Genomic DNA, 5,711 nt, shown 5'->3' with positions numbered 1-5,711 from the left:
TACTTTTCTCCACCATTATACAATATTATAATTAATCTGTTGTCAAGCTTTATTCTCATGATTACTTACGATTTCTATGGTTACTGATTGCCAGTTGCAAGGAGCTGAGTCCTATGATAGCCCTGGATTTCTTCTTCACAATGTATCTATGGAGACGATATGTCATCTGTTCTGCTTCTCAGATCAGGGTGCCTACAAACACACTGTTCTAAAAAGCAGAAAAATGCATCCTCCACTACAATATAGGACAACACAATAAAAAATATGATAATGTACCAATTTATAAGTGCATAGAAGGTAAGAATTAGAAATTAAAATGTCATAATGAAGGGAACCAAAATCAATGACTCTGGTAACCAGATAGCAATACAAAAGTCAGGTTAGGGCTCAGCAGAAAAATAACAGGTGAATAATTTAAGACAATAAACATAATATTGGCAGTACTTTCTCTCCAACAGAAGTTAAGTTTTGGGTAAATTTAACATTTCTCCTTTAAATAGGTAATTATCTAATGCGGTATAGCTTTTTCTTTTATTTTACATTATTTGGGTAGGGCTATTTTTTTTGGCTAGCTGATACAGGTAAAGGACCTGTTATGCATAATGCTCGGGACCTGGGGTTTTCCAGATAATCTATTTTTCCATAATATGGATCTTCATACCTTAAGGGGCAGATTTATCAAAGGTCGAGGGGAATTTTCAAATTAAAAAAATTCCAATTTCAAGCTATTTTTTGTTTACTTCAACTAGGGAATAGTCCAAATTTGATTTGAATTTGAAAAAAAATTAATAAAATAGAATATCGAAAATTTATCATGTACTGTCTCTTTAAAAATTAAGCTTTGACCATTCACCATCTAAAACATGCCGAATTGCTGTTTTAACCTATGGGGGACCTCTTAGAACCTATTTACAGTCAATTGGTGGACTTTGGAAAATCAAAGTTTTTTTGGGGAAAAACTTTGAATCGAATTCGATCGAATGTGCTATTCCTTCAATTTGCACGATTCGAATACGGACCTATTCGATCGAAAATGGACCTATTCGACCAAATAAAACTTCAACTTCATTTCGGTTGGTCTTTTTTTCAATTCGAAATTCAACCCTTGATAAATATGCCCCTAAGTCTACTAGCAAATTGTTTAAAGAGTAATTAAACCCAATAGGCTGGTTCTGCCTTCAATAAAGATGAATTATATCTTAGTTTGGATCAAGTACAAGGTGCTGTTTCATTGTTACAAAGAAAAAGGAAATCGTTTTATAAAATTTGTATTATTTCATTATAAGGAAGTCTATGGGAGACAACCTTCCCATTATTCAGAGCCTGCTGGCTAATGGGTTTTCCGGATAATGGATCCCTTACCTGTATTACTTACCAGTCTCTGTGTATTTGGTGAGCTATGGAGGCAAAAAAATATTTCCATGCAGCTCCTGGTAACTGAAAGAGCCGAAATTCAGAATTTAAAAATGCTAGTGCAGAGAACACAATTGCACTCTCTAGAGTGGTGATGTGCCCCCCTCCGACACAAAAATTTTACACTTGGGGTGGCATCAAATTGGGGAATAAGGACCTGAAACGCCCCTGGCTTTACTTGAAATTATAACAAGAAATGCCTTAAACGTCCATCATCATTATTATCCTTCACACAGAAATTACAGAGAGGTTACAATCTCAGTGGAGCTTACAATCTAATTTTTTCACAACACTTGAATATTACTGATTACCAACTCATATTATATACTGTCCTCCATATCCCAAAGCTGGTACTTATGTCAGACATCCCTGCATTAACATAAAAAATGTAATACTATTTCTCACATTTTAAGTTGGCTAAAGTACATTCGTCTATAAATGCCTGGGATCATACATAAAGCTACTGGCACAAATGGTATTTTGACTACAGCTACCCTCTGGTGAAGAACAGCAGTAGCCATAATGCCCCTCTCAGTCTGTTGCTCTAATGATCTTTAATTAAAGCAAAAGAAATTCACTGGCACAAAAGGCAAGTGCAAGCAGGGACAAGCCCTTGCAGAGTTTATTGCGGAAGCACAACATTTTGAGGTAAGACCCCTTTGTCAAGCATACATATCACCACAAAAGTAATTAGCATAATTAGAAGCAATGATAAAAACCATCCAAAATAACCTTGCCAGAAATGTAACCCTTGACAGACGAGGGACCTAGAAAAGTAAACTGCTGGTTCATAATTATGAATACAACACAATAATAATGTGATAGTTACAAAACAACCATGTGGAAACCTAGTATAATTTGTCATGAGGCAAAAAGTTGTCCAATATCAGTCCATTGTATGTCACAAATATGTGCTGAAAAAAGTAAAAAAAAAAAGTTTATTTCAAATTCCAGAAAAGGGTATAATAACTAGTAGAGATAGCTCTATCCAAACCTCCACAATTATTGTGAAACCGATGACCCTGACTAAAAAAATCTTATGCTAATAAAGTCTCTTTTTTGTTATTTTCGGTGTCATAGCCTTTTCCTTTAGTCACATCAAATCAATAAGGTGCCACACTTACACTAGATCGCCTTTTGCAGCGTCGGGTGCACAGACAGCTGTGTTCCTCTCTGCCCAACGAAAAAACTCCACTGTAAAGCAATAATTCCAGCAGCACTCCGATATGTGAATCAAAGATTATTTATTCATGCCATTAGCAGAGCGACGTTTCGGGCTATTCCAGCCCTTTATCATTGCCTTTTCCTTTCACACTTTTTAAGTTGTTTGTGTAACTGGGGTCTGATGGCAGATACGTGAAAGAGTTACAGCTAAGCAAGGCCTTTGATTTCTGAAGTCGCCCGAAGTTGGAAAGAAGAGGCCGGGCAACTAAATCTCCCCAAATCTCCAGGTGTGCCCTTACCCTAACTATGGTCTACCTTTTGTACAGATAAAAAGAGGCTGAAATATGCCTCAGAGACAGGTATGGTTTCCCTTTTACTCCCCCACTTGTAGAGTAAAATAATCTTGTTTTGACTACATTCTGTCTTTTTGTATTGATAACTGTTTCTTTTTAGTCACATTTTTGTTACTAAAGTGGGCTACAGTATTTCTGGAGGCTTGGATACAACTATTTCTACTAGTTATTAAACACTATTTTTGGCACACAATGGACTGATATTGGACAATTTTCTCCTTTATATGCCAAATTATACTAGGTTTCCACCAGGCTGTTTTGTAATTATCACATTATTATTGGGTTGTGTGTATTATTATGAACCAGTGCTTTACTTTAGCTGTTTTTTTTTATCATTGCTAATTGTGTTAATTATGCTAATTCCTTGTGTAGTGATATCATTATTTTTTTCATCATCATCATCATTTATTTATATGGTGCCAAGTTATGCAGTGCTTTACATTAGTCTATAACGAACAGGGAACAAATGGTGAATAACAAACAAGGGTTTACAAAGCACAATAGGAATAGAGGGGACTACTCACAAGAGTTTATAAACTAAAGGTTAGGGCACAAATGAGACATAAGGATTTCAGAAACAAATTTGTCATTTATAATACAGCTATGACTGATTAATATAGGTTGTTGCACTCACTGATAATAAAAAATTAAAACCAACTGCAAATTGTCTCCGAATATCACTCTCTACATTATATTAAAAGTTACGTTGAAGGTGAACAACCCCTATATATATATATATATATATATATATATATATATATATATATATATATATTATATATATATATATATATATATATATATATATATATTTTTTTTTTTTTTTTTTTTTTTTTCCCAAAATGTTTTTATTTATTTTCATGTGACCATTAGAACAGAACAGGAATACCTCTATCTATGAGTATGTGAACCATTTTTACTAAATTTACTAAATATGGCCCATGTAGCACTGATAGTCATTGTATTTCCAATAATCGGCAATTTCCTCCCAAAATTTTTGTATGAGTGGGCACAACCATAAGCAATGTATCATATCTGCTCTCGCTTCTCTGCATTTCAAGCAATTGTCTGAAAGTGTAGTGCCAATATGGAATCTCTTTAGTGGCGTCAAATAAGTGTGATGTAGTATTTGTAGGGACATTTCTTGATACATACTAGCCGGTAAGATTTTCATCGCTCGTGTATGGTATTGAAGGATATCTGTTTTTACTGATTGTGGTATTATTGTTGTCCATTTTGTAAAATTGGTGGTAGTGGTGTCCTAATCTGTTTATAGATTTGTGCAGTTGATTTGATTGTGTCATGTTTGAGCCATAGCGAGTCTATAGAGTTGTTTTCATCTTTTTCCGTTAGTTTAGACAGTTGTTGTGTGGTGAAATTTGTAAGTTGTATTAGGGGGAATTGATTAGACCGTAAGAATGGATATTTCTGTAGTAGATCTGAAATGGGTTGCATTGTGTTAGTATTCATAATCATATCTGTGATATTTTGTAAACCGTTTGTTTGCCTTTTTTTAATATCAGACTATTTAGGCCTGGAGGAAATGTTTTGTTGTTGAGCCAGGTTAGATGTATTGAATTGAAAGGAGATTTGCTTTTTTCCGGATAGAATGCCATGTTTCATATGTGTGTATAAATAACGTGTTTTCTTGCATATTTTTTGGGACTTCCTGTAATGGCGTATGTAATATTGAGTTAAGTGATATCCCTTCTCTTAAGGTTTCATCGATAAAGATTGTGGTGTATATATTCCTGTGGTGGAGACAATCTCCAGCACATCTAAGAAGAGCTGCTTCATTATATTCCTTTATATTTGGGTTTCAGCATATATTGAAAAATTAACAATTTCTGAAATTGAGAGGGGCCTTAAAGGAGAACTAAACCCTTAAATGAATATAGATAAAATGACCTTATTGCGTCAGCCTAAAGTTTCAGCTTCTCAGATTATCCAGGACTTCAAACTTGTCACAAGGGGTCACCATCTTGGAAAGTGTCTGTGACACTCACATGCTCAGTGGGCTCTGAGCAGCTGTTAAAAAAGCTAATCTTAGGGTTGTCACTAATTATCAAGCAGAAAATGAGGCTTGTCTGTAATATAAGCTGATGCTACAAGGCCGATTATTAAACTCTGATGCTGGTTTCTGTGCTGCCATGTAGTAATTATCTGTATTAATTACTAATCAGCCTTATATTGTGACATTTCTATTCTATGTGTACTGTATATTGTGAGTGGGTCCCTAAGCTCAGTAAGTGACAGCAGCACAGAGCATGTGCAGTGAATCAGCAGAAAAGAAGATGAGGAGCTACTGGGGCATCTTTGGAGACACATATCTTTACTGCTAAAGGGCTGTGGTTGCTTTGGGTTGGCACAGAAACCCAAAACACAATGTATAACATTTCTAGCTACTTCTTTAGTTAAGCTTTAGTTCTCGTTTAAATGATTTGGCGGCCAGTAATATTATTTGTGAGCATACCTCCCAACTGTCCCTTTTTCGGAGGGACAGTCCCTCTTTTGACAGCTCAACCCGCAGTCCCTCATTTGTACTGGAAAGTCCCTCTTTTCTCTGCACTGAACAGCCAGAAAAAGAAACAAAGTTTCTCACTCAATTGGCTTTTAGCAGAGAACCCAGAACACCTAACAGGTGCAAATAAGATACTTTGTAACAATTTTGAGACACAAAAACACAGTTTAGATAAGGAGAAATATTTTCAAACTTTCATAACCTGACAAATTTTGTAAAACAAACATGGTAATTAGGGGGTGTGGCCACAGAAAGGGGTG

This window comes from Xenopus laevis, chromosome 3S (assembly GCF_017654675.1).
Source record: "Xenopus laevis strain J_2021 chromosome 3S, Xenopus_laevis_v10.1, whole genome shotgun sequence".
Taxonomy (NCBI): Eukaryota; Metazoa; Chordata; class Amphibia; order Anura; family Pipidae; genus Xenopus; species Xenopus laevis.
The sequence above is the reverse complement of the archived record's forward strand: the minus strand, read 5'-3'. Positions refer to the sequence as shown.